Genomic DNA, 24,026 nt, shown 5'->3' on the forward strand with positions numbered 1-24,026 from the left:
ATTTCAAGAAAAAATACCCTGTTGATATCAAGGCATATAGAGTGTAGCGTGTAGCGTGTGCGAAACCTTGCTTAAACTCCTGTCCTGTCTATGTACTGGGATGGGCCATGTCTTCCCCATAATCTATCCCCTGCAGCTTCCCGTATCAGTGTACTACTGTGTGCCTCTTAAAGTGTCCCTGTTAAGGGTCCCGTCTAGGTGATAGTTATAGCCGTAACATTCAACTGTCTACCTCTGAGTCTGTAGACACTGCCGTGGTACTTAACAAATATATCTTGAGTGGTCCCCAAATATCCTTCGGCCTGCTCTGTACTGGTGTCAATTCTGCATAGACAGTATTCTGGTCCTGACAATAAACCAAGTCATCAAGCCATTCCTTAAACTTAGGAGCCCTACACCGTCCCCAGCGACAAGCAACTCGCCTCTTAGCTAGTAATTGTGTGACATCCGTGAACTTACGAATAGGCTTGGGCACATCCCTAGTGTATCCCAATAGCATAATTAGCGGGTCTCTGGCAACTGCCCCGGACGTCATAACCTGTAGCGCGGCCTGTACCTGCGTCCAGTAGTCAAAAACTCCTGGGCATTCCCAAGCTAAATGGAAGAAACCCGCCCCCGCTGTATTGCAGTGGTCGCATCTATCGGTATCCGCCAATTGAAAGCGCAATTTTCTCACAGGTGTATAATAGAATCGGTGTAAAAATTTGAAATGAATGATCTTTAGCCTACTGCTAGACGTAATATTAGCCACTACAGCACAACAGTAGTGCCATTGGTCGTCAGTAATATCTCGGTCAAAGTCTACAGTCCAATGTCGCCGCGCTGAGCTCTCAGGCCCTTGACGCCTCGACCTAATGGTATTATATAGTCGGGAAACAAGATGGCGGCCGTCCGACAAAAGCATGGTATGCAGTGACAGGACCACTTCCGGTTCCTCCGGAAAGTTGGGTAACACTTCCCTCAATCCCTGTCTAAGGCGGATGTAGTAGAACACCTCCAGCGGCGTAGGTGTAACTGCTTGAAACAGCTGTTCCTTGGTACGGAACCGTCCATTTATGAACAAGTCCCCCCATACAGAAATGTTTGTGCGCCTACACATCAATTGAAATCCAGTTTCTTGTAAGAGCGATAGGCGAGGGTGGTACGAAAGAGGAAGTACCGGGGAATACAATTGCGTGGCACCGATGAACCGTACTATCCTACTCCACGCGTCAACGGTGCAAGTGACCGTGGTAAACGGCGTGGCAATATCCTTGACCGTACCCAGTAGGAGACCATTAAGAGGAAGAGGACGCGCGATCCAATCCTCTGCAGCGATTTGCGGCATGCATGGCGTGGGTTTCACCCAATGATACGCGTATTGCGCTTGGGCAGCGCTGTAATAAAGTTCAAAGTCCGGCACATCAAAGCCTCCTGCCTCATAAGGCTGGGTAATGATGGTCCAGCGCAGCCGAGGTTGCTTGCCTCCCCAAAAGAGACGTAAGAGCTCCGAGCGCAGTTGTTTAAAGAAAAAAACGCCTGGAAAATATGGTATATTTTGGAATAGGTATAAGAATTGTGGTAGCACCACCATCTTTATAAGCGACGCCCTACCTGCCATCGACAGCGGCAGAGCTTTCCAGCGCGTTACATTATCAGCTAATTTTGTGATGGCCACTCCATAGTTCGATCTAAGTGTCACGTCCTTGTCCAAAGATATTACAATACCCAAGTATCTAAGATCTGTATCGCACCATTCGAGCGGAAAGTCCAGCTGAAATTTCGTAACTGCACTCGTGAGCGGGAAAAATTGGGACTTCTTCCAATTCACATGCACTCCTGACAGTCTTCCAAAGACAATAAACTCCCGTAAAATAGGATTAAGGTTGGTTTGGGGGATGTTTTACATATAGCGTAATATCATCTGCATACAGCGATACTCCAATTTGGCGTTGAAAGCAGTGAAAAGCACTGGCTCTGTGCAGTTGACGGATGCGGCATGCCAAAGGCTCAATTGCCATAGCAAAGAGCAGAGGGGAGAGAGGGCACCCCTGCCTGGTGCCTCTCGTTATCGGCATTGGGGCCGATAGTAATCCGTTAACGACCACTTTGGCAGTTGGTCTGGTATATAATAGCTCGATCCAATTAACAAACAATTTAGAGAACCCCATCCTATGTAATATAGTAAATAGGTACGTCCATTCGACCGAATCAAACGCTTTCGTGGCGTCTAAAAAGACAGCAGCGACAGGCAATTCCGGAGCAATCGTCTGAATCAAAGAGAACAGTGTTCTAAGATTATGGGTAGTGGCGCGGCCCGGCACAAATCCAGCTTGATCCGGCAGAACTATTTTAGACATAAGCAGCGATAGTCTCGTTGCCAGCACCTTTTCAAGGATCTTCGCGTCGCAATTGATGAGAGATAGCGGTCTATATGAGTCCGTTTCCATCGGTTCCTTACCTGGTTTCAACAAGGAGGTAATAACCACCTCCCTCATCGATCCCGGCAGTTCCCCACTTTCCAGCGACTCCTCATAGACTTCTTAAGGAACCGGCGCCATGATATCAATGTAGCATTTATAAAACTCCGCGGGGAGTCCATCTGAACCCGTCGCCTTACCATTGGCAAGCGACATAATCGCATCTCGGATCTCATCAGTCTCCAACGGTGCACTAAGGAATTGCCTATGCACATCGCTGAGCCAGCACAGTGCAATATCATCGAGAAAACTGCCCATATCTACCACGGTAGTTTGTTGAGAAGTGTACAGTTGCTTATAGTGTATAAGAAATGCCTCCTGAATCCCTCTCGTATCTTGACAGCGTATGCCGTCTGTCGTGACTATTTCTAATATATTGGCACTGAAGCGTGGCTTCCTTGTGATCGCGTCCAGTACCTTGCCAGGCCGTTCCCCTTCGCAGTAACGCCGCGCTGTCCAATACTTTCCCTTAAACTTAACTTCTCTCGCTGCCTCCTCTTCAAACTCGGAGAGTTTTACTCTAAATCTATGATGTAGTTCCGAGTCACCTCCTCTTGCCATCCCAAGTTGAAGCTCCTTAAGCTCGCGCTCTAACCTGCCCAATGTCCTCTGAATGTCTTTCAGTATCCCCCCACCCTTGGAAATGCAAATACCCCTAACCGTGACCTTGAATGCCTCCAACACCACCTCTACACTATCAACTGAATCCTTGTTCCTGGGGAAGAACTCTTCGATTTCATCACCCAACTCTGTTCTAAAGACTGCGTCTAGTAGCATAGTAGGGAGCAATCTCCATGGACGTTTTATCCTATCATGACCCGGAATCATCAGGGACAACAATACAGGGCAGTGATCTGAATATGTTCTGGGCAAGTGTGTCACCTTATCTATTCCCGGGCCCAGCCCCCTTGACACAAAGCAGTAATCCAATCTAGCCCACGTGTTAGCGTAAGACGTAAAGTGAGTGCCCTCTCTATGCGCAGGGTGTGTGTATCTCCAACTATCCACCAACCCCGCTTCATCTATGACGCCCAGTAGCACATCCCTCGCCTGCCTGTAATACTGTCCACAACCATCTGATCTATCCATACCTGGCACTAGTGTAACATTAAAGTCCCCCCCCCAAATAATATGTGTAGCACCCGCCAACAACACATGTCCCCAAATCCTGGTGAAAAATTCCGGTGCGTCGACATTCGGAGCATAGCAGTTTACTATAGCAACAGTATCTATGCCAAGTCTACCCCATAATATCACAAAGCGTCCATCAGGATCAATAACCTCTCCCAGCACCTGATAGGCAATTGATTTTTTGATTAGAACAGCAGTGCCCCTGGAGTACGAAGAATATGAGGAGAACTTTCTGACCGAGGCCCACTTACTAGCATATTTAGGATCTGATCTGGGGCAAAAATGTGTCTCTTGTAACAGGGCTATATGTACATTATGCCTATCCAGATAAGCAAGGATATTCCTACCTTTTCTAGAATCATTAATGCCTCGCACGTTCCAGGACATTATCATCAGTTTGCTCCCCGCCATATCAGCCATCACCATTGGTATCAGCCGCAACAATACTTCCCCCCACCCGCGCTCTCCATCGCCCATACGTGCCAGCCCACATATCACAAGTACTATGCAATTTCGTGTGGATCCTCTGTACAGTGCAACCAAACTCCCATGCTTCCCCCCCTCCCCCTGATCCCCCCCAACTAGCTCAGGCATATGGCAGACCAGTACCCAGTCCAAACCATTTACCCACTTATGTCTCGTGCAGGCTATTATCTTCCAATTACTTTCCCATGCAATCAGACAGGCCCGCTCCCACCCAGTCCACTCAAGTCGGTGGGTCCTACTCTTCGTAGTCTGCAACATCTTAAGCCAGCAAGGACTTCGGTCAGATACAACCCCATACATTCCCCCCCGCCCACCTTGAAACAACCTACATGCAACAATTCCAACTTTGTGCCCGCCCCTCCCCCCACCCACTGAAGTGTCCCCAATTCTCCAGCATGCACAATCCCCCCCACCCATCACCGCTAGCAACTCCCCAACCAGCCGCAGTGTAACGAACAGTGTCATAGGGGCACACCCTAGTAGGGTCATCTAAGGTACACACTTTAGCACCCCCCGCTCCTCGTCCCCAGTTCTGAGTCTGCCCTTAGTGGGGCAAGTCGAGGGAGGGGGGTGTCGCCTGGCATACTTTACCACCCATAGTCCAATGCCGTCTTCATCACTCTCGATTGTCCATATTCGCAATACCTCAGTAGAGCTACGAGTGCGGTGTCATGAGAACAGCTCGCACCCCAATCCCAGATTTAAGCCACAGGAGGCTAGGAGAGCCCTCAGCAATTCATACACACAGCTCAGTCTTCTTCATTCTCCGCCTCCTCCTCTACATGACGGTTCCCACGTTCGCGTCTCAATGTTTTGAGGAAATCTTCCACCTGCTGCGGGTTCAAAAAGAAGTGCTGTTTTGCCTGGTGCATGATCCGAAGCTTAGCCGGGTACAGCAGAGCATAATCTATTTGTAGATCCCTTAGTTTTTTCTTCACGCCCAGAAACTTTCTCCTTTGGTCCTGGACAATTGGCGTGAAGTCTGGGTACAGTGTGAAAGTGACCCCATCACATGTCAATTGTTTAGCAGTTCTCGCAGCACGGACTGCAGTGTCCCTATCCCGATAATTTAGTAGTCGAGCAATGATCGGTCGAGGCGGGGCCCCTGGTTGGGGCTGAGGACCAAGGGAACGATGTGCACGTTCAACAATGAACTGTTTGGAAAAAGCGTCCGCTCCTATCGCCGTCTGGAGTATCCGTTCCACATATTCCTCCATACGCCCAGTGTTCGTAGACTCCGGCACACCTACCACACGGATATTATTTCGGCGACTGCGCGCCTCCAACTCCTCGTTCTTTGCAGCTATCACTTTTAGGATGTTATCCATTCGCGACAGTCTAGTAGCATGGGACGCGGTGGCATCATCATTATCTGAAATCCGTCTCTCCGCTTCCGTGAGACGTTCCTCGTGAACATCCATCTTTTGTGCAATAGCGTCCATCCTGGAGGATAATCGATCCACCTTATCCACCACCGTCGCGAACCCTTGTTTCATCTCCTGCAGTAATAGATGCATGTCCGGTGCAGCCGTACCGCAACTAGGCCCCGTTGTCGGTGGGCTCAAAGCCCCATTCGAGTCCGTCCCCGTCCTCACAATCTTCTTCGAGGTCGGGGCCTGGTCAAAGGATATTTTCGGTTGGCGATTATCTTGTTGGCCCATGGCAGCACCCCTCGCTGACTTCTCCTCAGTGAACGAATACGTACGACTGTTCCCGCCTCGCGGTGATGCAGAAGTCCTGGACATGTAACGTTACGATCTCAGCGTTCAGCTCCTCCATCCACACTCAGGCCCCACAAGCTAGATCCATAGTATCCTCTGTGACTCCACCTAATTTCAAGGAGCACGGCAGTGGTACCGGTCTGCGTCGCTGAAGCAACACCCCTCTATCGAAAACACATCACGTGTAGTCCCTATGCAGCCGATGTACCAATACTGCAGCACGAGGTAATGGCCAAGGGCACTTCGCTATGACCCACTTGCCAGGCCAACAGGCACCGCCAATCCAGCACCAGGATCCGGCATGTAATCTTGTCAAGGCCTCAGCACAGTCCTTGCGCCGAAATGCGCCGGCGCCCCGTGCAATACTCCTCTACACTACGCTTTGCTCCGTATTCGGATCCGCTCACTCCAGGCCACTGTCCCAGGCAATATCTCTACAAGGTACCCCTCCTTCACTCATATGTCGCGGTGTCACCAGTATAAAACTCTTACACCACAGGGCCGCCGAGCGAGCAGTTCACTTCCAATACGCTACCCGCATAGCACACTGCACTCCAGCCGCCTCCATTACAGTCATTGCACACATTTCGCCGGCCGTTGCAGTCGCTCCGCCTGCAGTCGTTTCCCTCGACGTTTGCCGCCTTTAAATCCGCAGGTGTACTCTCCGTGATAGCGCAGCTCCGTAATATCTCTCAGCCGCCCCCACGGGAGGGATGGGTGGGGGAGAGGGTGGGCCGCAGACCACCGGCAGGAACGTGAAGGCAGCCCACCAGCGCTAGGGCAGTCTTCACTAATGGCACTTCTTACCGCAGATCTCCCTGCTGTAAATACGTCCACTGCCCACAGCACCGCGTCCGAAAACGAGCGCGCTCGCGGGAAGCACACTCTCCCAACGGCCGCGGCCTACGCACCACGAGGAAGCCTCGGAGTCCAGCAGTCACAGCGTCCCGCCTCGCGGTCACTCAGGCTCCGCTGTCACAGTCGGTGCAATCTTCTCACCAGGATAATTCCGCTCCACAAGGTCCGATGCGCCCCAAACTTGCAACGAGTGTTGGGTCATGTATCTTGTACAGTCTCACCAAGTTTTATCGACATTGGAGGTGGTTAAGGCAGGATATTTGAACGGATAGTGGCACAGGCTGCAGGAGCCTCACGAAGGTGCGTCCATGCTGCTCGTGCGCCCTCTAGCGCCCCCAGGTTGGGACTACTTCCTTATTTACTTCTACACGTTTCCTATTGGGTGTAGATTACATCATTGCCCCGCGACCCGGAATCTTGAGAATTGGAGTCTATACAGGGCAAATTCACGTCAGAAGCATAATAAATAGACATGACAAAGGTCGAGATTATTCAGTCGTGTAAAACAACTATTAGTTTCATGTCATGTATAATTTTAAAGATATTTATAAAGAGGTAACCCCGTATTATGATGATATAGTGGGGGTTCGTATGTGATACCTCACGACCAAAGCATAAATATCTATCTGCTAGATCTTAAGGGCGCAGTACGACACCCGAATAAAGGTGACGTCGATTTAGGGCACCAATATCTATTGATGTTCTCAGACAGCCTCATATGTCAATATAAGGGAATATTAATATAAAAGTCTTGATAAACAACCTTCTTTTTAAACATGCGCCATCGTATTTACAGTGTTAGTAGTTAGATATACGGCGTACGTGAAGGAAGTAGTATCATGTTTTATATCATACTGCATGGGCCATCGCTTTTTTTAACTGTGCATGTATACAGGGGAATAACAGCATTCAACTTTATTGTGATAGGTGAGATGGGAGACTTAGCGTAATACTCAGAGTTATACTTTAGAGCGACATCTAAGGGATGTCCTCATTGAGACCAGCCTTATGTAAATGTACAGGAATTTATATAGCGCAAATCACCAAGCGGTTTCTAAGCGCTTGCTTAGGGAACCCGTCCTGGTATTCCCCTGTGAGATAACCCCGGCAGGGTATCCGCAAGGTGAAAGCCAGGCATCCCGCCGCGAGGGGCCGTTGTGGAGATTAAGCAAGCTATTGCCCAGAGTCGCAGAGGGTGAACCCGTGAATCGAGTAGGCACCGGAGCGAGAATTGTCGAGTCCATGGACATTTTAGGACTCAAGACCCCGCCGAGCCGGGAATTGAACCCTGGTCCCGGGCTGACCTCTGCTATCACAATTAAGTTTGTATACCCACTTTTGCTCTATTTTGAATAGATGCTTGGACACATCAATTATGCGTGTTGGAATGATTGGTTGTTCCAACACAGTCCATTCAAAGTCAGTTGGCTTGTGGCCTACTTCTAAGAAGTGATTTGTTAATCGTGTTGACTGTTTTCTGCACCTTATCGTGCTCTTATGTTCTGAAATCCTGGTTCTTATCTTGCGAGTAGTCATACCGACTTACCTCAACAAGCAGGGGCACGTAATGAGATAGATCAAATGGCTACTATTGCAATTTGTGAACCTCCTTTGCTCCCTAAGGCGGTCAGTCCCTATGTCAATTGTTGTTGAACGTCTAGTTTGAGGACAAGCCGCACAGTTCCCACAGGGATGGTGTCCGGTCACTGGCGGCATATCCCACAATGTACCTACTTGATGCACTTCTCTGGTTGGTGGTCTCGTGTGTACCAGTCGATCTCGTAGACTAGTACTTCGTTTGAAGGCAAAAAGAGGTTGCTCAAGAGAGTCAGTTCCAGTGTTCAGGATCTTCCAATGCTTACGAATTATCCGCTGGATTGTATTGGATCTTGTACTGAAGGTGGTCACACAAGTCATATTTTGGTTCTTCTCTTTAGGGACAGAAGGCTCCAATAATGCCTCCGGATTGTTGTTTGCTGCCCTCTTCTTTGAACGTTTAATAAGTTTTTTTGGGTAGTTTCTATCTATCAGCTGTTCTTCCAGATCCTTAGAGTGTTTGTTGAAGTCCTCTTTTGTAGAGCAGTTACGCTGTATACATAGAAACTGTGCAAAGGGCAGGTTGTCACGTAGTGACTTGGGATGGCAGCTGTTGTATTGTAAAAGAGAATTTCGAGACATTGGCTTCCTATATAGTTCTGATTTGAGACCTTCAGATGTTACTGTAATTAATAGGTCAAGGAATGCCAATGAGTGTTGGTTGTGTTCCACTGTGAAACGTAGCAAATCGTTTCGGTTGTTCAGCCAGTCGTGAAACAGCAAAAGAGAAGACACCGTGCCACGCCACACCACCAGAATATCGTCGATGTATCTCTTCCAAACCCGCACTGATGTTAGATACGGGTTCCCGGTGTGTAATACATGGTCTTGTTCAAACTTGTGCATGTACAGATTTGCCAAGCTCGGCGCGAAAACGCTGCCCATGCTGGTCCCTGATGTTTGCAAATAGCATTGGCCACTTATCCAGGAGGACTACCAGAAGTGAACAGGTGATATTTACCATTGTTGTTCACCAATAATTTTATTTTTATCACTATATGAGCAGTAGCAATAAAGTTAATGGGTCCTGAGGAAGCGGCGGGCACCATTTTGGGCCTTTAAAAGTCCGCAGAAAAATGTCGACCAGTAAACCCAGTCAGAAGTTATTTGTTTGAACCATCTGACTTTTTTGCACCTTTTTTAATGTTGGAAGTGCACGACGCCAGAATAAAATTAATATTGCGTACACTCTCCAATTTTATTATGAGCACATTTTTTCTTTTCATTAACCACATATGCACTGCTTTCAGTTACAAACAGAGAATATCCACCAATCATCCTGAATACAAATATCAGCAGAGCTATCCATCTCTATGTAATATCTTATGAGATGGTTGAAATACTGACTACTTACCACGTGAAGTAGACCAGATGATGAATTGGGCGGTACAGGAAGAGTAACTGATGGACACTATTCACAAGAGGTAAATGTCCGGTGTTTTGCTCTCAGAGAGAAACACACACATAGTCATCTGTATACACACAGAGTCTTCTCTTTAATCGAGACCCACAATTACTATTTGTTTTTTTCAAAGTTTGCTTGGGGCAGTGTAACTGTTGAGGTCTTTAAAAATTCCCTCGGACCCTTCACCCATCTTTTTGATTGTTGTACTTAAACCATATGTACCACCTTCCTCAGGACAAATATATTAAATGACTCCTCCCAATCCCAATATCTTATACTTTGTATAGCCCATGCTAAATCTATGGAGATACTTTTGGTGTAGTCCCCTCAATCACCCGGGGGGAAGGACTTCTTTAACCTGGGCGGATCTAGTAAGGGTGAGTCCATTAAAAGCAAAACACACTCGATAGCACAGTGTTATTGGGTATCTGATCAACATCAATTGTTTCAAAGAAGTTAACAGCAGTGAAGAGAATAAAACCTTTTTGGCTGAAATAGTCCTCTATATTGATATATAATTGTGTGACTGTTGCACAAGATCTCCAAAATATAGGTGAGTCTGACCTTTCACAAGTATCGTGTAAGGAGCAGATACCCCATAACACAGCGTTATTGAGTGTGATTTGTTTGTAACAGACACACCCTTACTAAACTACATCAAAAGTATCACTACAGATTTAGCGTGGGTTATACAAAGTAGAAGATATTCAGCTGGGAGGAGTCATTTAATATATTTGTCCTAAGGAAGGTGGTACACATTGTTTAAGACTACCGAAATGCATTGATGGAACACACAAACTCGACCCACAGTGCATGGACTATTTCAATATGTCACTGAATATATTTAGCCATATCCATTGACACATTAAGGTGTAGATTTTCAAGTATTTTTGTGCTGCGTTAGCGTCACAAAAATGACACTAACCAGCACAATTTCTTTTTTCCTGATTCACTTTCCAGGGCAAAACATGTTTCACCCTGGAAAGTACCCTAAAAGTAACACAAAGCAGTGCAAGGCACTGTTTTGCATTACTTAGCACCAAGGGGGAGTTACATGGGCATTCCCATACAACCACCCATGCCTTTTCAAGTAAAGCCCTATCTACAAACAATAGTAGACAGGGCTTTTTGCCAAATGTTAATGTCATAAAACAGGAAATGTTTTTATTTCTCCTTTTTTTTCTGACTTTGCATGCGTGCTGTACTGTACAGGACTTATGCAGACTCAAATATGGGTAAAAGTTGAGTGTTTTAAGGAGCGATGCTTACAGTGTAATGTCATCAATACGTAACTTTCCTATACATACATCGTGTTTTTTTATTATGTGAACACCCAATAACGGTCATATATCTCTAGCATCGGCATTATTCAAAATCCTCCTAAAAAGTGTCCTGTGCGTTAGTGCGCGTGTGCGACCGGCTCTTACTTGTTGTCAGATTAATACAGACGTAGAGGAAGTGCTGTTTAATTCGCACTGCTGCTCAAATGTCTGGGTAGCTTTCATATTATGGACTGCATCGTTTTTTGTCCCCTAATGTACCAATAGGCAAGGCACCAGCGTCGGATTGGTAACACCGGCACTCTGGAAATGGCTGAAGGGCCGGTAGCTGAGTTCTAGCTGTGGGCTGCTTTTTTGGGCAGCCTGGGGGTTGTCTGTGCTGTTAGGATGTTGCCAGTGGCCCAGTGGGTGCCTGAGTGGTCCTTCTAGAGGCAGATGGGCGGAGGTGTCACTCCCTTTATCTCTAGCTGCGCCGGCCCATTAATGTATGCCGATTGATCGGGGGCAGGGTGTCTGAGCAGAAGTGGTCTCACATGCTTACATGTGTGGCTCAGCAGTGTAAACTTATCTGTGCATATTTTTTTCATCTTAGGGAAGTTCATAAAACATGCCCCAACACCCTTTCATTTCATAAAACTTCGCTAAAGCAGTGTTTTGTGGAAAGGCAATACGCAAATGCGGGCCTCTTGATTTGGGTGTGCCCAGTCCTGCCAAGTATCACGCATCAGGCGTGATGCTAACGCATTTCAGTGTGGTGGTAGGGCATCACCGCACTGAAATGCCTTGTCACGCATTTTTGCCACTGAGCGGCACTCTGCTGACAGAGCTGAAACAGCACCTCTGACACCTGTGTGCCATGCGCCCAGCTCGACCGGCCGCAGCGAACTTCACTTGCCAGGCTCAGTAACACTAAACAGTTAAAAGATTGTGCTCTCACTAGTCCCCTGCTACAATGTTACGATCTGCCCTGCTGCTGCCTGGAGACCCGGGCGGGGCTTGAGTTACAGGCACCTCTGTGGCGTCCTGGGGGGAGTCGAATGTGACCTCACGCCCTAGGAACAGGAAACGGGACGGGCCGGGGTCGGACTCGACTGGAGTTGAGTTAGTAAGGGGCTGGCTACGCGGGAGGCGCCAAATTCAATCATGGAGTGGCCCGCAGCGTCGCACTGCCTGCTGAAGCTCACAAGGCATGAATGGGCCACATCCTGCGTGCTGTCAGCTCCCCGGCGGAATCAATTATTAATTGCAGGCGCAGTCAGCCAAGGAAGACAGAGAGGAGTGTGTGACACGGGGTGCAGAGGCTGCCTGGACAGCCTTTCACTGGCCCCGCTGAACAGCTCTATAGCCCTGGTACGTGCCACGTCGTCGTCAATGCTCATTTTGCATATATAGTAGTACTGCACATTAACACGCAGGAGGAGCTGAAGGAGACCGAATACTGCAGAGGCCCGGGGGAGCAGCTGAGTGCCCAGCTCGCTGAGGTAGATCATAATAAATGTGTGTCTGCATGTCCACGCTCACTTACTTCAGGCGTTTGCCAGTTGTCTGGTGCTCATTGGATGCTGGGCGGGAGGTGTGAATTCAAGCTGGTGTGCTAATAAGACAACACAGGCATGTGGGTACTGCAAGGTGTCCCGCTAATTGCACAGTGTTGTAGTGATCGTGGCGTGGCTATGGCTGCCTGTGAGTTGGGGGACTCACTGTCCATCCTGGAGAACACTGGAGGCGGGCTGGGGCCACCGGGCGGTAAACTCCTATTCCAGTGGCCCACAGTGGTTCATGCCCTCCCCTGATCTTGCCAGTGCCTGCCGCCAATGGAACGGCATAACCACCGCAATCCGTACTGACTCCCATCTACAGCTGAAATATGTTAAATTTACCAGCCTGTGTCACGTACAGCGCGATCAGGTGCCTGCTGGTAGTAATGCTCAGAAGGTGACATAGGTGGCTGGACCGGCGCAGTGTTAGGCATGTATCTAACTGCATGTCTCATGTTGTTGGGGCCTCTCTGACATCGGTTCCCTCTTGATGTCAGAGAGAGGCCCAGACCCTATGCTTTCCTGATTTTACGGGAAGGAGGGGCCCACCACAAAGGCTGGCAATCTGTGTTTGGCAAAGGCTGGAAGCACAAGCCTCAAAACAACACACAACCTAAAAAAACAGGTCCTGGGCTAGTGTGCAAAGTCTTGATTTAATATATTGAAAATGAGCTTTCGGATATTTGTATGATTCCAAGTGTATGACTTAGACATGACTCTGATACATGGAAGTCATTTAACAATTATTTCTTACGCTGTGCACCAGTTAATTTAGAGTTTCTCGTTCCTTAAATGAGTGTAATTTCTCATATTTTTATATTTTCCTCATCTTCATAGCTTCATTTTGCGCGCAAGAAAATGCCACTCATATTCATTAAAATGTCACTCATAATTACTCTGGAATTATGAAAATGTCACACATGGCAATCTGAAACCTTGGCAGCTATGTTGCCTGGGCCGATTTTTGATCCCAATCCAACCCTGCAAGGCACTTAAAGCTAAGTACTACTCCAGTAGAAGAGCTACTGGCCGCCGTGGATGCTGCAGCCAGATCCGTCCCCCAGTGGAGGGCTCGTAGCTGCAGCTCACCACCAGATGTAACTATGAGGTGGCAGTGCAGCCTTCATTCAGACCCCACACACACAGATGAGATAGTCAGCCTCGAGCTACAGATGCAGCATGCCGAGCATATCGAGTTAAAACGATATCTATCTACTTTAATGTGTTTTTCCTTTAGAGAAAGTCATCGAATACAAAAACGAACGCCATGATTTTTTGGTGGAGAAACTGTATAAATTACCAACGATCAACACGCTGGTGGTGTTGATGGCGTACACGTATTCCTTTCCTGTCTTGTGATCGCCTTTCTCTTTCTCCCCAGGGGCAGCTTGGGCTGAGGTGAAACGTGACAGTTTGAAACCTATGCACTTATGCAAACAAGTCGGCCGAGGTGGATCAGGGCAGGGTAGAGAGGTGTCTCCTGTCGGCGCACACGAGGATGACTTGGCACTTGCAGCGTGTTGACACAATATATTAATCCCTTTCCAAATCTCACCTTGGGACAAAGTAACACGTTGAAACTGCTTGAGGTAGCCGAGAGTTCAGTGCTGGTCTGATATTGCACCAGGGATTATGAAAGGAAAGTGGCGCCAATACAAGGTATTAGCAAGCAAAATGACAACAAGGCCCGGGGCTACGAACAGCAGATTTAGAAAGCTATCACAACTTCAGCAGATGAAAGTGATGAACCAATTTCAATCAGTGGCCATGGTTACAGAGATATCCATAGGCTCACGGGGTACTTAGCTGCAGCCAAATGTGAAGTGTTGATCTGAGTGCTGCAGTCAGAGAGGCTTAGGCCCTTGGCTTTTCCAGCAGCGCGTTTGCTTTGTGCGTGCCCCGTCACATAAGCACGTTTACTTTGTGCGTGCCCCGTCACACAAAACCCTGCCGTGCACCAAAGTGTTCCTCGTTTTTGCATCTTCTTGTAATAGTACGCCATTCCTGCCTTTCTGATGAGTCTGCCTGAATAAAATTACATAAAATTCAACTTTCTAGAAAAGTAAACACGATATGCTTGCTTTGTGAAGCTTAATTAAAGAGACTGTGGTTAAAGCAAGGATCAGTTATTTGGTTACTCTGTAGTGAGTAAAATAAGTAAGGGTGAATCCCAAAGCATGTAAATGTGTCTTGCAGTCCTTCATAAGTATAGATGAGACAGCTAAAATCAGTTGCAATTGTTGCGAACGTGAAACATGGTAATACCCGGTGACAGCTGAAGTACACCCGAGAGACACGCAACACTCGTAGCCAGTCCCATGCCCAAATGGAGGGGGAGTAGAAGAGACAACATGCACCCTTTGTTGTTAATGTTAGCACAGGAAGTGACATAATTTGACCTTTAACCTTGAATCGTCCCACAAAGTGATGTCACATAACCTTTACACGATGACATCAGAATAATGTACGTTGCTGAAGTTCAATTATAACTGCATGATTACATATAACGCATGTCAATTTTAGATACCACCTATATTGGGTATTTGATATGTTATGAAAGTGGTGAGGCATAATACAATTCTTGACCTAGGCTGTAGATAGCGAGTAATGCGAATTACCCAGACCTCTTCTATAGGAGTTTCAGGGGGTTTCTCCTTGATAAAAGTTCATAAAAATCAAATAGTGCAATATATAGTACAATTTTTCACAAATATTTGCTAAAAAGTCTTGGGCTCTCAAGGGGCCCTAATTAACTCTGTTGTTCAAGGAGGTAGTATTTAGACATGAGTGCTTCCCATATGGCATGGTGTGCCCCTTTATGGCAAAAACAATATTAAATGTGTCAGTTTTATAGAATTTTGTAATCAATGCCATCCATAGACCATGGGTGATTGTTTTGTCAAAATGTATCATAGAGCCAGTATTTGTCATGATTGTTCACTCCAATATGCCACGGATGGCCTCTCTTATGCCAAGAATGAACTCCAATGTTTTAGCTTCAGAAGAAGCACAGGTGCCCCCGTGCCAAGAACTCTCTCAAGTATGCCAGTGCCTGCTATTTTTAACAAGTGTCACTCATGCCAAGAATTACCTCTTGTTTTCCAATACCAGTATTCTACCATGGTGTTAAAAATTGGGTCTCTAGTTGCCAGAGGTTGGCACCCTGTCCAAGTAGGGACCACGATCCTAGCCAGGGTAACTCAGATACAAATCTAAATTAATCTGTACTCACCCTCTGGTAGCCTGGCACAGAGCAGTCAGGCTTAACTTAAGAGTAAATGTGTAAAGTATTTTTACAACACTTAAATTACAGTAACACAGTGAAACCACCACAAAAAGACTCCAAAAAAGTACCTTGGATGGAGCAAGCATCACCGCAAAGACTCAATGAGTGAGTTCCAGTTCATGTAGTCAGGTTGATGCGTTGAAATCGAGCCTCGCAGTCGGGTTCCACGGGGTTATTGAACCCCTTCCGGTGCAGGCGCTGTGCCATCATTGAGCCTTGCAGCAGTGTCCTCAGGTCACAGCGTCTTCATCGTTGAGCCTCGCATTTGGGACCTTGAATTAGCGGTGCGTCTTCGTAAAATCTCACAGTCAGGTCCTGCACCATCGTCAAGCCGCACAGGGTTGTCATTGGATCGGCTCTGCATTGGCGTCAAAGGGTACTGCGTTGGCTCCAATAAGCGCAAAGGTATCACTGTGTCGGTTTTTAAGCAAAACCAACTGCAAAGCCCACTTCTGAGGCCCAGGATGGATTGGCACCTCAAGCAAAGGAGGACTCATAGATGGCAGAGTCCAGCAGCTGAAGCAGAGTTGAAGGAAGTCTTTTATGGCCCTGAGACTTCGAAAAAAGGGGGCAGGCTCTTTGAGAAACTTGGGTTCAAAGAGGTAGAGAGGAAGCCTAGTCCTTCTCACTCCCAGGCAAGAAGAAGCAGCCCAATACAGCAAAGCAGGTAGTAAAGTGGCAGTCTCTCCTACAGCACAGCAATCAGCAGGAAGCAGGTCAATACAGTAAAGCAGATAGCAAAATGGCAGTGCCTCCTGCAGCACAGCAGCTCTCCTTTTTTTTTGTTTTTTTTTTGCAGAGTTTTATATAGCGCGAACTAGAACCGAACCGAATCAGTTATCAGAGCGCTTTACACAGCACCAGTTACGTTACATGAGGACACACTTTCATTTTAGGCACGGGGAGATTAAGTGATTTGCCCAGAATCACAGGGGGTTTTTGGCGTCGTTACCGAGACTCGAACCCAGATCCCCAGGTCCGAGGTCGAGCGCCTTAGCCATTAGGCCAACCCCTCTCCCCGGCAGAATTCCTGGCAGAATGTCCTTGGTTCCAGCAAAGTTCTGATTTGGTGGCAACAGAGGGCCAGTACATATACCCAGTTGTCCATTGAAGTTCACAAAGTTACTGTCTTTCCTGCCCTTGCTCCAGACTCACTACATGGGGGTATGCAGCTTTTTATGTGGGAAAAGGCACATCCGTATACAGGTGCAAGTGTCAGCTCATTTCTCCCAATCTATCTCAGGAAGGCCTATCAGCCTGGCAATTCGACCATCAGGAAATGTCACACTTGTGCTCTCTTAGTGTGACTGCCTATAGGAAGTGTACAAAGCCTAGCTGTCATCCAACCCAGACATATATTCAGAGACAGTTGAAGGCACAGAATACTTATATTCAGAGACAGTTAGAGGCACACAATACTTAAAGTAAGAAAATGCCAACTTTCTAAAAAGTGGGATTTTCATTAAAATTCGACTTCACCATAAATTGTGATTTTAAGGCGTGAATCCAGTTAAACCAAACTCCAAATCTTGATCTTTTCCCAATTGGAAAATACTTAAAATGTTAACCTATGGGAAAGATAGAACTTGCAGTAGTGAACAACGAAAGTAATAGTTTTTCACTACCTGGACAAGTAAAACTCTAAAGTACATGCCTTACCTTTTAAATACACTGCACCCTGCCCCTAGGGCTGCCTTGGGGCCTATCTTAGGGGTGACATATATGTAAAAAAGGGAAGGTTTTGGCTTGGCAAGTAGGTTAACTTGGTAAGTCAAAAGGGCAGTTTAAAACTGCATACACAGGCTCTCCAGTGGCAGGCCTGAGGCATGTTTAAAGGGCACTGAAGTGGGTGGCACAATCAGTGCTACAGGTCCGCTAGTAGCATCTAATTTACAGGGCTGGTGCACATATAGTGCACTTTACTTGGGGCTTATCAGTAAATTAAATATGCCAATTTTTGGTAACCCAATGTTACCATGTTTACAGTACAGAGCATGTGCACTTTAGCACTAGTTAGTTAGTACCCAGAATACTAAAGCCAGCAAAAATGATTTCAGGAAAAAAGGAGAGGAGGAAGGCAAAATGTTTGGGGTGACCCAGCAGAAATGGTCATTTCCAACATATGGTTTCCCAATATGCCAAGAACTACCTTCTTGATAACAGCACCAGCATTTGTCATGTATTACCTCTCGAATGTCAGTGCCAGTATTTTGTCAGAGGTTTCTATCATGTTAAGAATTGCTTCCAGTATGTCAGTGCCAGCAGATTGCCATGGTTACCTCTGTAAACCAAGAACTACCTTCTTTATGCTAAGGGCAAAGGCAGACTTGCTGCATAATACAACATTCTCATTCAGATTCACTTACATATAGCTACTCACACTCATTCAAACTTACTTCAGCTGCTAGCAAAGGTCCCAGTCCAGCTAATTGAACACCTTTTTTTAATTATACTAATAGTGAAAGCTATGCTATGATTCACTATTAGAATAATACACAATGAGCAAGGAGGAAGGAGCCGCCTCTGTGATGTTGGTGCAGATTTTGCCACCTGTGAGGTTTGCAGTCATAAAGGCTTTGCCAGAGGTCTCAATGGGCAACGCCTGCTGATTCCTAAAGGACTCTCATGAAAGAGAGGCATTCATAATCAAATACACGTAGAGTACAACATAGAGAAAAGTGAGAACCACTCATAACCAGCGTACCCAGGGCTGGGCTGGCCATTGCGGGCCGTGGGCAATCCCCCGGTGCGCCGCAAGGGTGGGGGCCAGTTTTTGGCCCCTGGGGGCCGTTTTTGTTACAGGGCCGTTTTTGCAGCAACCTATGCTGCAAAAACGCAAAAACGGCCCTGTAACAAAATCGGTCGAAAACCGGCCCTGGCAAAGGGGGGCGGTTGCACCCCCATCGCCCCCTAGTGGGGGGGCCAGCCGAGCACTTTGCCGGGGCTGGTTTTGGTTCCCAGTCCGGCCCTGAGCGTACCTGCTGCAACTACGAAACATATGGGTGACTCTCATAACCAGCATCACTAAAATACACAATGTATGACCAAATTCACATACAGCAAACCTGAGAGACACACAAAACTCAACTTTAACTAATAGTTCCTATAGCACACCCAGCAGGTACACGACATAGTCAGACATAGACATATCAGTTATACATGAAGCACACCTAAAAGACAAATAAGGAACACTCACAAAAGTGTTTATCTATACATAACTTAGTGAAAAGGGCTTTGACCTCCCTTTTCGTGTCATGCTAAAAGAACTGGATCCCAAAACTGTAAATTAGCAGTGCACTCTTATTCTGGGAATACTGAGTACACCTGTTGGAACAATTGCACAAAGCGACCTTTAATTTTTCCCTGGGGCAATGAAAACTTAGATGAACCTTGAATTCTGTTTTTGTGTAAATCGATATGTCATATTTGTAACTTACGCTTCATTCAAGTTGCGTTCATTTTAAAAGGTGAGAGCTTGTCCTAACACAATAATTAATAAAGCAATAGTGACTGTGTTGTCTTGACATGTTATGTTTGTCTTTCATGCAACGTGTACACAAGGTATCTTGAATTAATTTGTCTTTATCTTGGCAATTGCACAAATGAGGTTTTGTGTTTTTTACTCCTTTGGTGCTATGAATAGCATCTTGTGACAACCTGGTGCTCTTTGAAGCAGATGCTTTTTAGGGCAAGAATGCAAATTTCCCCCTGCAAGCAGTAAAGGAGAGTTGCATGTTTGTATGAAGTATCAGGGAGGAAAGGGAAAATGACATCTAGAAAATTTCCAAAATCTATGGATTTTCTGTTGTGATTTCTATCTATTTTGTTGTATGTCTGGATCTGCTATATCAAAAGAACAGAACCTTCTCAAACAGAGCAGTTCGCATATAGTTCTTAAGCACATTTAAGAAAGCGAATACAGGGAGAACTTCCAACCAACAGGGCTGGGGTCACGAGCATTGTGATTCATGACCAGACTGATGTCCTTGGCGTTTGTTTTTCCCTCCACAGGTATGAACACAAACCTGTCCATGTTTAGTTTGATTTTTTGTTTTAGTTTGTTTTATTTGATTATTGTGTTTACCTAACCCCCTTCCCATGGGGTCATCCGAATAACCTAGATTACCAAGCGCAGTCTCCATCAGATGATCACAGGGAATTGTTGGGTTCATACTGCCTCTGCAATCTTGCAGGGAGAAGAAATCATTCCAGTGTTTCACAGTTAATAATTTTCGTAGCACCTAATATTGTCTTACAATTACCAATTAGACATAAAACAAACACGAGGGCAACATGATGACACAATCTGTGCTCATGTACACCCAGTACATTCCATATATTAATTCATATGGAATTTATTTGCATGCACATTTTTCGTTTATAGATCATTGCTGCTTTTAGTATTGTTTGCACATATGTAACAAGCCACATTTACTTAAACACATGAATTATTCATATATATGTATTCATATAACTATGCCGTGGCCGGTCTCAAGCCCAGCTGTGAAAGGAGGATGTTTATGCAAGGGGCTAGCTACCCCACCATGTAAAAATATCTTAGCTACAGAAACGTCAACAAAAAGACATCTTGGCCTTGGGGAGACAGGCATTTCCTTAATGGAGAGCTATGATGCCTTGTGGTGAAAGGCAGAGATCCCTGGAAGACACAAAGCCGATACACCTGCTTTCGACCAAGGCCATCACCATTGGGACATGAAATGTGGGGACCATGTACGAGACAAGCAAGACAGCCCAAGTGGCAATGAAAATGAAAAACTACAATATTGCTCTGCTTGGCATCAGCGAGATCAGATGGACAAAGTCCAGACAGAAAAGACGGCACCAGGTGGAATACTGTTGTATTCTGAACACGAGGAAGAGAACGCCTCACATAATCAGGGAGTAGCACTAATGCTAATGCAGCAGCCAACAGATCTCTATTGGATGGGATGCCCAAGGTTCCAGCACCATCACAGCAACCTTCCACAAAGAAAAATAGGATTAACATGAATGTTGTCCTATGCTATGCCCCTACAAATGGCAGCAAAGATGAAGAAAAAAACAGTTTTACAACAGACTCCCATCTATCCTGGAGAAATGCCTTGAGAGAGACATCACCATTCTGATGTGGGGCCTCAATGACAAGATTGGAAGCAAGAACACTGGGTACAAAGAAGTCATGGGCAACCATGGCCTTGGTGACATTAATTAGAATGGTCAAAGGCTCACAGATCTCTGTGCCCTGAACAGTATGGTGATAGGTGGTAGTGTATTCCAACACAAGATGATACACAGGGCAACATGGCTGTCACCAGACCATTCAATAGAGAATAAGATCAATCATGTCTGTATTGCCAAGAAGTATTTAAGGTCCCTGCAGGAAAGGAGAGTGATGAGAGGAGTGGATATGGCATCAGAAACCATCACCTTATCGTGGTGAAGCTAAAGCTGATGAAAGCATAGATAGAACTGACAAACCAATGCCTACGATATAACACCACCCTCCTCAAAGATGCACAGAAATGGAGTGAACACTCAGTCGCCCTCAGTCGCAAGTTTCAAGTACTGCAAGAACTAGAGGATGACAGAGACCAAGTATAAAGCCAGTAGGAGACGATCAAAGAAACAATGACATCAACCTGCCAGGAGGTACTGGGTCCCAAGAAACACCAGAATAAAGAATGGATCTCCACCAAGAATCTGCAAAATCCAAGAGAGAAAGAAAAAGAAAGCTGCAGTCAACACCAATCGAGCAAAAGCCAAAAAAGTGAAAGTGCAAGGCAAATACACCAAAACCAACAGAGAAGGAAAGAGAAGCTTAAGACCAAACAAGGAAAGATTCATTGATGGTCTTGCCACAGAAGGTCAGGAAGCAGTAAGCTATAGAAACTTGAAAGACCTCTATGATATAACAAGGAAACTTTATGGCAGATATAGCAAGCCAGAAGGACCTGTTGAAGACATAGTTGGGAAGATAATTATGGGTAGCGAAGGCCAACAACAAAGATTGGAGGAGCACTTTGAAGAATTGCTGAAACAGCCTGTTCTGCAGTCTCCACCGGACATATAGCCATCCGACAAGGACTTGCCAATCGACTGCAGCAGACCAACCAATGAAGAAATACGGAAAGTCATCAAACATCTGAGAAATAAGAAGGCAGCAGGACCTGACAGCATCTTTTCAGAGGCACTGAAGGCAGACATTGAAACATCAGACATTCTCTACTCCTTTTTGGCAGGATACCAGAAGAAGAAAATGTGACATCAGACTGGAAGGAGGGGTATCTAATAGAGATCCCAAAGAAAGTTGACCTTAGTAACTGCGCAAACTACAGAGGGATAACTTTTCTATCACCCCCCAGGCACAGTGTTAAACAGAGTCACCCTGAACAGAATGAAGGACCAAGTCTCAACTCAGTTATGAGACTATCAAGCTGGCAAACGTAAATATAGATCCTGCATTGACCAGATAGCAACACTTTACATCATCATTGAGCAGTCGATGGAATAGAACTCCCCTCTCTATGTCAACTTCATCGACTATAAGAAGGCATTTCACAGCGTGGACAGGGAGACCCTTTGGAAACTCCTCTGCCACTATGGTGTTCCAGATAAACTTGTAAGAATCATTAAGCACTCATATGAGTGAATGACCTGCAAGATAGTCCATGGATGACAACTAATGGAAGCCTTCAAAGTGAAGACAGGTGTCTGCCATGGTTGTTTGCTCTCACCTTTTTTCCTGCTGGCCATAGACTGACTCATGAAGACATCCACAGCAAGGCAAAGAAATGGGATCCAGTGGACATCTTGGATGCAGATCAATTACCTGGATTTTGCAGACGACATGGCTCTACTCTCCCATACCCATATGAAGATGCAAGTGAAGGCTGACAAAGTGGCAGCCAGATCAGCACAACCTGGCCTCAGAATCTACAGGGGAAAAAACAAGCTCTCGAAGATGAGCAACTACAGTCACTCATGTAGACGATGCACTGGAAGAGATTGAGGCCTTCAACTACTGGGTCAGTGTGATAGACAAGCAGGGCGGTCTGGACGCCGGCATCAAGGCAAGAAATGGCAAAGCAAGGGCTGCTTTCATTCAGCTAGGAGGATCTGGAGCTCTAATGTTTAACACCAATGTAAAATGGGTCCTTCTGTATGTAGCAAAAACTTGGAGGACAACAGTGACCACCACCAACATAGTACAGACCTTCAGCAACACCTGTCTGACCAAAATCTTCCAATTCTGCTGGCCAAACACTACCAGCAACAATGCTCTATTGCAGCAGATTTTACAACTCCCTGCTCATGAAGCGGTGATACAATTTGATGCAACGTGAAAAAGTAAAAACCCGGATCAGCATTTAGTATCATTTTGTTCTTTGCAAGACTCTGTGGAGAATAGAAGAACAGACAAGAGAGGTTGGACTGAGTATTGCAGACCGGTCAAATTCACCTGTTAGAACAGTGAAAGAGAGCCAGCACACAAGGTTGAAATCAGTAGGAAGAAAGAAGAGAAAAGTTCAGACTCAAAAGCTCATTTTAAGAAAAAGAAAGTGACTGGATCAACAAAGAAAAAATGTGGCTCAGAAACTTCACATACTTCAGCGGAACAAAACTTGAGCAGTAACCCTTCTGGACAATGCAATGCAAGTAACTGCAGTTTGCCAGACTCTCATTTAGGTGACTCCAACTGAGAAATACAGACAGGTTAAAATACTAGATGTCATAGCATTGTGGCTTCTGCTCTTCCCCCTTCAAAGCACCTTTAAACAGATGCTGCAGATGCAAAGTGGGTATTGATAGAGGGAATATCAGGCAGAGCCAGACCCTTGGGACAAAATAAGTGGTGCATTGTGGCTGGCAATATTTTAAGGCCTGTTTTCCACACAATCTTAAAGCATAGTTTAGCCAGATGTTCTAATTGCGACTTAATTTAGTATATCCAGGTCTGGGTGGTGTAAGCCACACTGAGGCAATCAATAAGACACATTGACTTAGAAAATAATTTGTGAATTACTGGTCATTTGGTACATGAAGAGGGAACTTCAGAAATGCAGGCAACTTGGGTGACTAAGGCCCATGTTGCTATATTTCAAGCTGAGTTAAACTTTTTATATAACATGAAATGTACAATAATTTTAGCAACTGAGAAAAGGTGAGAATAAAATGTAAGTATGCACAGGTTCTATGTAATGCTCGTGAGAATATACAAGGTGCAAACTGCTAAAGGAAAGCATCACATTAGATTATTTTTCCTTTG

At 46.0% G+C, this 24,026-nt stretch overlaps 1 pseudogene; it reads left to right on the forward strand.

Annotated features, from left to right (window-relative positions):
• The first annotated feature begins 20,390 nt into the window (after positions 1–20,390).
• Positions 20,391–23,103, forward strand: LOC144762875 (uncharacterized; annotated as a pseudogene).
• Positions 23,104–24,026: the final 923 nt, after the last annotated feature.

The sequence above is a fragment of the Lissotriton helveticus genome, chromosome 6 (genome assembly GCF_964261635.1).
Source record: "Lissotriton helveticus chromosome 6, aLisHel1.1, whole genome shotgun sequence".
Lineage (NCBI taxonomy): Eukaryota > Metazoa > Chordata > Amphibia > Caudata > Salamandridae > Lissotriton > Lissotriton helveticus.